Genomic DNA, 14,577 nt, shown 5'->3' on the forward strand with positions numbered 1-14,577 from the left:
CTTATAATGCGTCTGCCATAGAGGCGAAAATCCTTTATTATTATACAACACTAAATTATTGACAGCCGTAAATTTCTTTGCATTTATGGTTAATTTATTAATCTGCCCTTTTTATATTTTGACCTAACGTAAAAACTTTATATTCGATTTGCACTTTTCTACCACTTTTGGTTCATCATAACAAAGTAGGTATGAAACAAACATTTGATAAAAGTGAGGAAATTATAAAATTAAAACCAAATCTCAATATGTATATATCGCTCATTTGCTGCAAGACCGGCATAATTCAAAAAACGTGAATTTTTAATGCTGCAGAATTGTTCGCTATATCATACTTCATGTTGAGTGAAAAATTCATATGAATACCTCTTATATGCTCCGCTTGAGAAGAGGTGTAAGGTTGGAGTCACCGTGTAAGGTTGTAGTAAGTTGAAAACTTTAAACGCGTTTTCTGGAGAATCGATTTTTTTGACTTATGCCGGTCTTGCAGCAAATGAGCGATATATGCATGATGAAAAAAAACATAAAAAACTATAAAATATTCACGAATATACATACACGTAAATAAAAAAATTATAAATAATAACACACAAAAAATCGCATGCCTGGTAGAATAACATGAATAACAAAGAAAGTTGCAGATGAAATCAATAGAATAGACTTAGAAAACATTAACTAATATAAACAAACTTGATTTAAAATAATAAAACAAAATATTTTTACATAAAAACCACTTTGTGATATAACATATACCTTTATTCTCAATACACATTTCGATTTATGGGGATTAAGCACGATTTTATATTGCAATTTAATTTATTATTCGAGATAATTTTTAAGATATGTATATTCACTGCACAGTCCGCGTGTTTCAATTGTCTCGCTTCTCGCGCTTTTCGTAGCCCCTACGAATGGGATAGAGCAAAAATGTATTTACCGTTAGTTTTATTGGTGTTTTAAGAAATAGCTATGATACATACAGTGGTAAATTTCAAACTTTTATTTTTTTATTTTTGGCCTATGAAATCGACCAGTGTGCAGCGGTCCAAACACCCAATCGGAAGTTATAAACCAGAAACAAATTTCTCAACAAATTTCCGGTTCGAAAATCCAACCGGAAGCCACATCCGGAAACTGATGTATTTTGTGATGTAACAGTAACCCCATTTCCGATCCAACAACCGCTTCCGGTCTATTGCTTCCGGTTGGATGTTTGGCCCGGAAGTTGAAAAACAGAAGTGAATTTTGATTTTGTTTCCGGTTTGCGACTTCCGTTTGCACTTTCAAACTGGAAGTGGATTATCGTTATTACTCTTCCACTCGGGAACATTGTATCCGTTTCCGCTTTTTTTCCGGTTGGGTGTTCGAGCCGAAAGTATAGTCCCGTTATTCCATTTCAGGATCTTTTCCTATTTCCGGGCATTACATGTGACCGCATCCGTATTCCCCATTTAGCTCCTTTGCACATTCATTGTACTCGTATATGCCCGCATCCATGTTCGTATTATAGAGAAAATAAAAAAATGCAGAAATTTGCAGAATCGAAAGTGTCATATTTTCATTAAAGAAATGATAGAAATTTCTAAAAATAAAAATGTGTTTCAAATCGCTGGTTTTTGAGGAGAAAATGGTAAATGATTCTTTCTCCTAAGTGAGGGTGTTGAAATCGGGTGTGGGAGGATTTCCGAGTATTTCTCTATTTATTTCGAGTTCAAAACTTTTAAATTCGAAAATTTTTTCCATAAACGATTAGTTTTTGTTGATAATACTCAACTTTTTGTTTGATAATTATTTTGGACTATTAGGCAGGCTAGATCTGATCGGTTTAGATGCCTTAAATATTTATGTCTAAATTTTCAAGAGATGCTCTCCTCAGATTGCTCTTCGCTCCCTTTAATGCTGTCTGCTTCTCCTTCAAAAAAATGGCCCTCTCTCTTTCTTTTTTTTTTATCGGTTGGTACCTTAGTTTGAAATAAACTTCCAGAGTTAGGTGCAATAAAGGGTTATACATATATGTACATACATACATATATATATATATATACTAGCTGACCCCGCAGCCGTTGTCCTGCGCGAAATTATGTGTTTTGAAATGAAAAGACAAAATATTCATATTTATTGATAATCATTTATTTGCTATTTGTCTATATTTTTCTTCAATGTAACGCAGCTTGATAAACAAAATTTTTTGGTTTCTGTTCCGGTGCGTAAATGTACAGAGAAGATGGTTTTCCAACTCTTGAGCACGCCACGTATATCTGGCCGTGTGAAAAACATAGCATTTCCAAATGTATGCCACCCACTATGCGACTATTCTGTTGATCGTCATTTTAAATTCAATTATCACTGGAAACGGAATACTTTTGAACCGAATTGGCAAATCGTTAGAACTCAAAAGAAATCCGTAGAATCAAGCATTCTGTGCCTTATATTTGATAGGTGCATCACAATCAGATTGCGATGATGCGGTGGCATACCAGGCCTCTCAAAGAATTTACAAATTCCACTGATAATTCACGGTGTCGTCTTCATTGTCAGACGATCGATCGATTTGTATGATTGCAAGTCTCCTGGAATTTGACTTTGAATTTTCCAGTTTAAGTCAACAACATAGGTATTTGTGGCAGCTAAGATTGCTCGTACACTCAAGGAATCGTACTTACGACAGTTTGGCCAATGTTCGTATAAACATTCGTGATGAGTCCATCTTTCGTGAATTGATAAACGGCATATGGGATTGATATCAGACCATGGGAAGTATCAATCAGTATTGACCCATTTCCAATTCTTAGCGTATGCAATGTAAAATGTCTTCGGCAATGTAATTTTTGGTCGTATCCCATAACGCGGATTTGAAGGCTGATCATCGCGAAATGTGTGTGAACTTCAGTGGCATTCGTTTTTCGGGTGGATTGTGTAAGTTCATTCTAATGCATTAGTTGAGAACACACCTGGATGTCCATCTACTGGATGACCCTGCTTTCTGCGTAACAATTTCTTCGATGATGCATCCCATGTATAATATCAACGTATTTCGAATAGAGCAATGTTCTCGCAAACGGATCACTGACGGAAGTTGAGAAAAAACTCGCTAATGTTAATTTTGTTGCTGGTGGTGTTTCTGTTGACTGTACTGTATTCTCTGGGTTGAAATAGACTCTTTGGTCATTCCCCAAATTAACTTCGAGACGCTCAACAGTCGGAAAACGTTCATGAATTTCAAAAGAAATATCCTACAAAGCACTTTATTTCAGTTCACGTATCGACCGTGTCGTTTAAAACCAATAACCGCCATGTTGCTTCCTATGGTGACGTATTTACAAACGCATTTTATCGATTACACCAAACTACAATACGCAACATTCACATGACTTTTGAATGTGAATTAGACAATAGTGGCGAATATGGTACGACCCATGTGTTGTCAACTTTGATGTGTTGTTAACTACGATATTTACGCGTTAGAGTGGATATCCATCATTTCCAGCTTGTGTTTCAGAAAAGCACATGGATAATGTTTCGCGCATTTATTGTCAGGCATACAAACCGAAGTGTGATTGTGGTGTCCGCAAGGTCCATGAGGTTTTCGTCACTTCATATAATACTGGATCTTTCTCTGCATCATTAATTTCCGCAGAAATGAGTTCATCAATTTGATCTGGTGTGACAACCATCCACCATCCAAAGAAAAATATGTACGTGCGACAAACCTCTCTTTTGCTACTCAACAGAGTACATTTAGCATCTAACAGTACCACATATACCTACCCTACTCCAAGATAAACTCCATGAAAACATCGTAACTGTTGTTTGAAAAGTCGTGCTGTGACATCGTGACGATCGCTTGCTTATTGACCGCGATCCATAATTCCGCACGTATGTCACCGCATCCTGGGAGTACTTCTTGCCTTGCCTTGCCTTGCGTTTGGCTGCCATACTTTGATGGACCGATATTAGGGCGACCTCTTCGTGTCGTAACAAATTTCAATCTGCAATTGACCTCTTTGTGTGAAAACGCACGTAAAGTTTTCACTGAATAATTTTTCTTTTCAATAGCCGGAATAAAAAAGCAAGCGACCGAAATTGAACTATTCAAATAATTTTACAAATCAAAATATTGAAAAACAAAACATACAAAAATGTTTATGGAAAAAAGATACTTTTTGGAATTATCCTAAAAAAAAAAGTATTCTCGTTGTTTGGGCGGAGACCTATCCGAATTGGTGGTAATCACCGAAATCGGTCCAGGCGTTCTCTAGTTATAAGCTTAGTAACTAACATCACTTTCTTTTATAGATATTAAGCGATGTGATAAAAACTTGATCCACAGATATCGCCTTTTTCTTTGGCATCGTTTTGTTTAATACACGTTTACACCAATTTAAGGTTTGAATATTGGATACTGCGATGGGAGCGCCATCTATCGGTCAAACATTTCAAATTTAAAATTGATTAAAAATGAAAAAATAATTTAAAAAACATTTTCCAGTGGACCAAATTGTAAATATAAGAACGTACCACACAAAATTTCATCAAAATCGTCCATCCGTTTAGGAGCAATCCCAAGGCAAACACACGGTCAGAAGATTTTTATATATATATATATAGATGATAAGAAGACCTCTCTTAGTGAGTTTATTTCGAAATCTTTGGTGTGGAATATGTTAACGCTATAGAAATTGATGTATCAGGAAGATTTAATATAAACTCTTAAAATGTAAATGTGTCTATACATTATCTTAAAGACATGTATGTTCTGAAGTCAGATCGTAATTTCACTTACAGATGGCTAAATACCTATTTTACCAAAAACTTCCAATAACTCCGATTAATCGATGCGAATCGAAAAATAGTATCACACTCATGCGTTCACATAATTACCGTTATCCACCGCATACCGTTTAGGCAATAATGGCTGCAAAAGGGTGACTTAAAATTTTAAAAGGCCTTTTTAGGCAATCCTTTCGGATTTTTTTACCAGTGCAATTTGTTTGACCCACCTAGCTCAAATTCTTTAGATTCCAGAGGTCGCATAAGGTTGAAAAATATGATTTTTCTCAAAAAAAAAAAAACATTTTTGTAGAATATTGCCACGCATATGGTTGGTAAATGAAGAATGATGTTGATGGTCCTGAAAGCCCCAAGTGCCAGGTAATCCAGTTGGTTCGTTTCCCCCCGCCCCAATCCCCTTAGCTGGATTGAAAAAATGGGGGTTATAGTGAAAACTGTACTTTTCCCTGTTTTTGTGATAACTGCTTACCTGTTCAGTCGTTTTCAGTGATTGATACCTCTAATTAACGTGCTCACCTGAATCACATAGTTACCGTTATCCACTGCATTGCGTTTAAGCGCTGATGGCCGCCAAAGGGCGACTTAAAAGTTTGCAACGTCTTTTTCTGCTATTAGCACGCTCCTGGTAGGGGCTTGGGGTCGGTTGACAGACAATCCTTGCCACAAGTAGATAACATAAAGATCCGAAAAATAAAACCGTATACATACGCATATGATTCTAGAAATCATTTCCAAATGCAGAAAACATACTTATAGTCTTAATATAAAAGTTAGTGATGCCATTTCAAAAAATAACTCAGTGGTTTAACTATTGAATTATTTGAAAGAAATAAATTTAATAATTTTAAATATTTACAATAATGAAAATAAACAACTTGTTAACTCGACTGTTACCTATCTTTTCAATACAGCAATCCGTCTGACAGATTTTCCAAGCCTTTGGAAAGTTGCTATGGTTCCTAAGCCAGGAAAGAATCCTCATATTAACCAATTTCTCTACTTCCACATATCTCAAAACTTTTTGAAAAATTAATTTATCTAAGATTAAAATCTATAATCGACGAAAAGCAGTTAATCCCATCGCAACAGTTCGGTTTTAGAAATAAGCATTCAACAATAGAACAAATTCACAGAATAACATCAGAAACAGAAAAATCCCCTGGAGGAGAGAAACGTATGCTCAACTGTATTCCTTGACGTTGCACAAGCGTTTGACAAGGTATGGCACGAAGGCCTTATGCAAATACTATAATCATGTCTTCCGGTTGAGTATTATGCTCTTATAGAATCGTATTATATATTACCATGAGATTTTTCCGTGTAAAACAAGGAAATGAATTCTACAAACTAAAAGAAATTGAAGCAGGAGTTCCTCAGGGAAGTATCTCAGGGCCACTTTTATATATTCTGTATACAAGAGACTTACCGTTAGCACCAAACAGTATGACTATCACTTTTGCTGATGTCACCGTAATACCATGTGTCGAAAAAATAGCAGAAAAAGCTGCGCTAAACCTGCAACTTAATCTGAAATTGACGAAAATGAAATGGCTAATGGGGCGAAGGTCAGACCTGTCCCTACACAACAAATTACTTCTTTATAAACAAATAATCAAGCCGGTATCGTCATATGTTGCGCAACTGTGGGGATGTGCCGATGATGGCAGTATTAGTATCAATATTATACAACGTTTTCAAAACAAGGTGCTAAGAGGCATTGTAAATGCTCCCTGGTACTGCAGAAATGCTGATATTCATCGAGACCTAAGGATGAATACAGTCACCGAAGAAATAAGAAGTCAGGCAGATGCCCACTACAAAAGACTTAATGCACATGTGAACGAGGAGGCGAGAAATCTTCTTTTAGACATATGCCGCTCTAGTCGATTATGTCTATAATGCAAAATTAAATAAATTTGAATAAAATCACTTTTAATTTAGTGGAATAATATTTAAAAAATTTGTTTTTTGCTACGTGGCGCCAATTGGATATTCCAAGCAAAGGCAGGTCCTTCTCCACTTGGTCCTTCCAACAGAGTGGAGGTCTTCCTCTTCCTCTGCTTCCCCCGGCGGGTACTGCATCGAATACTTTCAGAGCGGGAGTGTTTTCGTCCATCCGGACAACATGACCTAGCCAGCGTAGCCGCTATCCTTTAATTCGCTGAACTATGTAAATGTCGTTGTATATTGTTGAGGAGACTTATTCCACGGTAGTTGGCGCAGATTGTGGGGTCTTCCTTTTTATGGATTGGGCATAGCACACTTAAATTCCAATCGTTGGGCATTATATTACACTAGTAAAGTATAAAAACTTTCCTTTTTATAACTCGTCAGCTTTCAGCCCTCACATAAAAAATTATATTCATTACTTTATTAATTTTTTGTGTTTTTCGTGTATTGTCATGTTTTGTTTATACATAAATCGAAAGATTATTTTATAAATGACATGGATAATATAATATGAATCTCTCGCATTGGCTCTCATTTTTCTCTCAAACGTGTTCCCTGATTATTCATTATTATGTTGGTTGCGACGGAGATCAGGGAATTTCGAACAGCTGATTTCAGAAAACGCGGGATGCCATAAGTAAACCGCTATAATTACCTGACAAAATCAGTGTGAAATGAAATTTTAAGGAACTGTGCCAACATATTTTGGTAAAATAAATGTTTATGTAAATTAATTAATGATTTTGTATTTTAGCATTTATATAAGCATTTTCAAAGTGTTTAATTTAGTGTTTTGTACAATTTATCGAAAATGCCAAAAATAAAGAAATGTGTGATCGGAATATATATCTAATATATATGTAAATATTATTTTAAGTTATAGCATATATGTATATACATGTATTGAATACATTTCTATTCCATATGTGACGTTTTTTAGTGAACTGTTTTGTTTTTGGGAGGATGGAGTCATGTGTAGAAGTTCACGCAAGTGAGAAAAGTTCTCTGATCGCCATCCACTTGGGAGTGGCCAGAAACGATTCTTTTACAGCTCACGACTTCTGGTCTTTGACCAAGTATCCTCTGAAGGCGAGCTAAAGTGAGAAGGCGAAACATCCCCTGCATAGGGTTGTGCGCTGGGTTTGGGACCCGCCACTTAAAAAACACCCCCAATGAATGAAAAACCACCAACAGCCGCGGTTGAGAGACCCCCCTTTTGATGACGACCATGGCAAACAAAATAAGGACAAAGGATAAAGGCTGACATCACCGCCGTCCAAGAAATGCGATGAGCGGGACAAGGACAGATACGTGTAAGTCCTTGTGGCATTTACTACAGTGGCCATATAAGGGAGCGCAAGTTTGATGTGGGAGTCGTGGTGGGAGAGAGACTCCGTCGCCGAGTACTATCCTTCACTCCGGTGAAAGCGAGGTTCTTAAGTTCGAATAGCAATTACCCGCCTGAAGAACAACAAAGCGACGGGGGCCGATGGATTGCCGGCCGAGCTATTCAAACACGGCGGCGAAGAACTGATAAGGAGCATACATCAACTTCTTTGCAAAATAAGGTCGGACGAAAGCATGCCCAACGATTGGAATTTAAGTGTGTCCCAGTCCATAAAAAAGGAGACCCCACAATCTGCGTCAACTACCGTGGGATAAGCCTCCTCAACATCGTGTACAAGGTTCTATCGAGCGTATTGTGTGAAAGATTAAAGCCCACCGTCAACAAACTGATTTGACCTTATCAGTCGACTTTAGACCTGGCAAATCAACAACCGACCAGATGTTAACCGTGAGCCAAATCTTTGAAAAGACCCCTGAAAGGAGAATCGACACACACCACCTCTTCGCCGATTTCGACAGCATGAAAAGGAGCTGCCTTTATGCCGCGATGTCTGAATTTGGTATCACCGCAAAATTAATACGGCTGTGTAAACTGACGTTGAGCAATACCAAAAGCTCCGTCAGGATCAGGACCTCTCCGAGCTGTTCGATACCGAACGAGGTTTCAGACAAGGCGACTCCCTATCGTGCGACTTCTTCAATCTGCTGCTGGAGAAAATTATTCGAGCTGCAGAACTTAATCGAGCAGGTACAATCTTTTATAAGAGTGTACAGCTGCTGACGTATGCCGATGATATTGATATCATCGGCCTCAACACCCGCGCCGTTAGTTCTACTTTCTCCAGACGAACAAAAAGCCAAACTCTATAAGTCGCTCATAATTCCCGTCCTGATATATAGTGCAGAGGCTTGGACGATGACAACAACCGATGAGTCGACGTTACGAGTTTTCGAAAGAAAGGTTCTGCGAAAGATTTATGGTCCTTTGCGCATTGGCCACGGCGAATATCGCATTCGATGGAACGATGAGCTGTACGAGATATACGACGACATTGACATAGTTCAGCGAATTAAGAGACAGCGGTTACGCTGGCTAGGTCATGTTGTCCGGATGGATGAAAACACTCCGGTTCTGAAAGTGTTCAACGCAGTACCCGCCGCGGGAAGCAGAGGAAGAGGAAGACCTCCACTCCGTTGGAAGGACCGACCTGGCTTCGCTTGGAATATCCAATAGGCGCCACGTAGCGAAGAGAAGAAATGACTGGCGCGCTGTTGTTGACTCGGCTATAATCGCGTAAGCGGTGTCTACGCCAGTAAAGAAGAAGAAGAAGAAGTTTTGTTTTTCTGTTTATTTATCATTTTAAATTATTACATCAATTATAAAAAATATAATTACTTATCTACGTATTAGTACTAGCATACAAGTTGTGATATTTTTTATGAATTGTTTTGCTTGCTCATGTTTATTTATATAGTGTTGTGAAAATTGCGAAATACCTAAAAATGATTTATAAAATACCCAATCTAATATTTTTCAGCAGTGGCATTATTGGCAAATGTTATATAAAATGCCTTCTATAGAGTGGATCACAACATCTTACTGAGTAAACTGAGCAAGAATGGCATCCAAGGTAACGCATTTAACTGGTTACAGTCGTATTTGATTGGTAGGCAATTCCAAGTGAAAGTTGATGGTAACCTCTCTATCAAGCATGACGTAACATCTGGGGTGCCTCAAGGTTCGCATTTGGGTCCCACTCTTTTTAATATATTTGTTAATGATATATATTTCTTCAGATCTGACTATTTGCTTTATGCAGATGACCTAAAGTTATTCAGAGCCATATCTTGCGAACAAGATACGGTTACTCTCCAAAGTGACATTGATGCATTCTCGACCTGGTGCCACAAGAATAAACTTGATCTGAATATCAAAAAGTGCTCTGTCATATCATTTTCTCTGTCGCACTCATGCACTCCACCTAATTACAACCTAAATACTGAAGCAATAAACGTAGTTGAACAAGTAACGGACCTGGGCATACTCATCGACAACAAATTGACATTCAGCAAACACATCGACAAGATCTTACATCAGGCTTTCAAAGTTCTTGGTTTTATAACTCGGACAAGAAAGGACTTTAAGAATCCCAACTCCATTCTGCGTCTTTTTTCCTCGCTGGTCCTCCCAGTCCTGGATTATGGTAGTGTAATTTGGTTACCCTTCACTGACGTGGCAATCAACCGTGTTGAAAGAGTTCAGGCGAAACTATGTAAACTTCTAGGCTACCGGTTCTGTCACAATGTTTCTGGTGGTCTCAACTGAAGATATTTACGACCGCTTCAACATCAACAAGTTACATTCTCGTTCTCAGGTAGCTGACCTAATGTTCTTCTTTAAAGTCGTCAATGGATTAATTGATGCTCCGGACATCACCAACTGTTCCGAGTTGGCACCGACGGGTATCTTTTTAAGACGCAACCGCTTGCTAAAAACCATAAAAACCACAAAAAACTACGTGTTCAACACGATCGTATCCCGTTGCTTGTCAACTCGCTGCATACTGAAGTGGATTTCTACAACGGCTCACTCAATGCATTCATCCCTGATACAAAACGACGTCTATTAAAATTCCCCTAGTCAAGACAAATTTAATTTTCTTTTTATTTTTTTTTTAGTTTTACTTGCTGTACTAAAATTTCTATGTAATAGTTATATTATAATTTTATATTTCCCCTCTAAATCAGTTTATATTATATTTCTATGTATATATATGTTGTATAATGCCGATTGGCGTGAAATTATTAAATAAAAATAAATAAATAAAATGTGAGTTTTGACAGCTCTCTCTCGAATCAAAGAGTTTCTATCATCTTATCCATGTAAATGAAGTGTACAAAGGCAATATCTCTTAATTCCAATCAGCGAAATGTTCGCAGATTTCAAAAATAAAAATGATCGATACTTATATTTTCATAACAATCCATGAATGAATCGAACTTTTTATATAGCCGTCAAAAGGATTTCATTTTATTACATAACTATGTTCTCAGTTGTTTTAACTTGATCGTCAGCTTATCCCATGACTGGAATGGAAAGATTTATTTCAAAATTCGAAAAGTCTGCGTGTATTACAGTTTTAAAACAATTTCTTGATCGTGTGACATCCGAGTTGCTGGCAACGATTTACTTGGGTGTGTGGCCGCCGCGTAAGGTAAGGAGTATATTATCGATTTTATTCACACATCTGCGTTTCTGTGTTGGAATAAGGAAATGAGCCGTGGTGTTGTTGTTTGTATCGCAAACATATTTGTTATTATAATATCAGGATGGGCTTTAAAGATGGTTAATGTCGCCGCATCGTATTGCCGGGGGATGTTTCCGGTGCTTCTGGTGTTTGGAATTGTCGGTAGTTTTACTTTTACTACACCTAATAGTTTCCTCTCCAACGCAATAATTTGGAATATGATGTTGATTTTTCAACTTAATATTATTCCTATATGCGTTATCAGAGATGCTTATGGAATTCTGAATATGTGTCCTGGGGTATTATTTTATGGGGCATTGATTTGCGCATTCATTTCCTCATTTTCTCAATGGAAAAATGTTAAACTGAGTAACGTAATATCTGGCATATCAGTTATGTATACCGCTTCGTTTTTGGTGTACTTTTATATTTCCGTAAATGAGGGATATTGGATATTTGGATTTGTAACACTAATAATTTTCAATCAAATTGTATTGAACCGAGTCTTAACCCGCTCCGAAATAACTTATCTTGAATTTAGAAATATCGCTCTATGTTTTTATGAAATTTTTGCATTGAATGCAATTAGCGAAATTACTTATAGGTCAACATGAAGAAATTATGTAGTAATATCATGTAACTTTCTCTCTTTAAAAAAACTATGTTTACTACAAATAAATAATTTATGTTTCTATATATTGAGTTTATACATTGAATGAACAGAAGTGCATAAAACAGACCATTTAGCTAAGAATATTATTTAAATTGATATCCGCTAAAAAATATTCCAATTGTATGAAATTTCTGCGGCGTGTTATCTTCTGTAGTTGTTGTTAAAAACGAGTGATTTACATATGTTTCAGTACATGTACTTTGGTTAACAAATTTCAAATTTCTCACACCAACTGCGGCCAAACACAAAAAGTTGTGTCTTTAATAACTCAAAATAATAGTTTTAATTGTCGGTTTTCCAAAAGTTATTCCGGCACGATTCCGATTACTAACTGCCCGTAAACCGTTATACACCGTATAGCGTGTGCTTCCGAACCAAGTTGGGTTCAATATTTTCACTGCACTCAGGTCTAAAACGTGTCTTATGACGCCCAGCACAGAAGGCTACTTGCCTCCCAGCCGCATAGGTTGTCTGAAACCGAAATTCTGGAGCCGATTTCGTACTCGTATTAGCGCTTCGGCCACTCGTCGTTTTTTGTTAGCGTGTTGTTTTTACGTGTTGGCGCTATATCGAAGTGGGCTACCAGCGCTCAATGTCTTGTCGTACTTCCAAGTACTTACCGATCCAAACGGGGTTATATCGCCGAAAGAACAGCCCTTGGTCGGATGAAATCCGAGTCAATTCCGGTGCGTAGAACCGGCTTGTCGTCATCCGTGTGTGTCTGTCTGCGCCTATGCCAAGCGCGCATTTTAGTGACATTGTATTTTATTTTCTCGATTATGACATCAACTTGTCTATTGTCACACACAGTATGGATGTATACACATACTTATGTATACATAAGTCGCCGCGACCCAAGCTGTCCTCATTGCCCTGTACCTTATGGTCCATTTTTAGCTGGTATCAGCGCTGCCCTCAAATGACGCTTTAGAGTCCATTCGGGCGCCTTTGTGATTTGATGACTGCCCTGCCAACCATGAGCGGGTAAAAAACCAGATAATCAGTAGGTAGTAAAGTTGATAAATATACTGTAGTAATTATAGTATAGATTTATGTACATACATAGTATAATTTTCTTTGAATGCTCAGCCCTGTTCACTCATTTCTGTTAAAATTTCTCCTTCCGAGCCGATAGTGGTGAAATCCGCTAATAGAAAATTCATGGCTCTTGATAGTTCACGCGCCTGTCCGGAATTGTACGTTCCAATTGTAACCAAACAAAAACAAAGCAGAAACCGCAGCATGGGAGGACTTTTGAATCATCTCTAATTCAGGAGATGTGTCTGAAACTGGTTCTGCAGTATTCGATGGCGATTCAATCGAATTTTGGAGGAATATTTGAGAAAAGTTGTGGACAAGTATCCAAAAGGTTGTGATAACCATATGTATGTCTTTCTTTCTGATGGCATACCGGTCTGTTGTACATGAAACAACGGTACACACTCCAGCAAGGATGTTGTTGGTATTAATCTTTGGAAGTTTGGAATTAACGCCATCGCCGGTCTGTGCAAAGACATAAGAGTAAGTTACAAGGTAGACGATTTATCGAGAAATCTGTTACAATTTGATATACATATTTCTATGTTACCAGTTCTAAGTTATCTACTGTAATTCAACAGGTCCTAGCATACATATACATAAGTATGTATGTAATAATGGATAATATTATGCGAAACTCTTATTTTGTGGTTGAAGTTAGTGACAGCGCAAGTTCATGAACTACAGAATAGGTGACAAACCACTAAAAACAAAATGCGCAGAAATGTAAGATGAAATTAATTTATGTTGTTTTAATCCATAATTTCTTCAATTATTTCATTACTGGTTTTTAAGAGCTTTGATTAGATCAAACAACGTGCGTAAGAAGGTTGTCCAGAATGTACAAAGTAAAAGTCTGGTGCGGACCGTGTGAAGACGTATTTTTAGATTGGAATAGTCAATTTGTGTCATATCTACGACAATGGAAGGTGTCGAAGGTTGCAGGATTTCTGATCTGCAAGCAACTAACATAACTGATAGCAAGGAGTGTGGAACTAGCAAGAATGAAGAACGGAGTGAGGCTGTCGTACCCGATCTAAGAGTTGTGACGAGAAAAATGCCACAGCTTCGATCGTCTAGTCAAAACAGGTGTTTTATAAACCTCCAACGATAGTGAGGACAATGCAAATTATTGAGTACGAGTACTATCATTATTATTATATTATAGCAGGTAGAACTTTCACCACCAGGTGGCCAAGAGCAGTTGCCTACTATACGTTCTATTCCGAATTTTAAGGTTTGATTACATTGAATAATTTCTACAAAAAAATGTATTTTATTGTTGTACTCTCGCAACAAGGTTCAACAGAGAGTACAATAGTTTTTATTTACTTACGAACGATTCTAAATGAATTATTTCCTAAGATTGCTTAAAAAATCGGTATTCTTTAAAAAGTTTATGAATTTTGAAGTGATATTCACTCTACCACTCTCTTAGTCTATAGATACATTATTATGATTAATAGTTTAATAATTGTGCTGAAAGGCTACAAATTGAATTATTTTACAAAAAAAAATATTAAAAATTAA

Source organism: Bactrocera dorsalis, chromosome 4, assembly GCF_023373825.1.
Source record: "Bactrocera dorsalis isolate Fly_Bdor chromosome 4, ASM2337382v1, whole genome shotgun sequence".
Classification (NCBI taxonomy): Eukaryota; Metazoa; Arthropoda; class Insecta; order Diptera; family Tephritidae; genus Bactrocera; species Bactrocera dorsalis.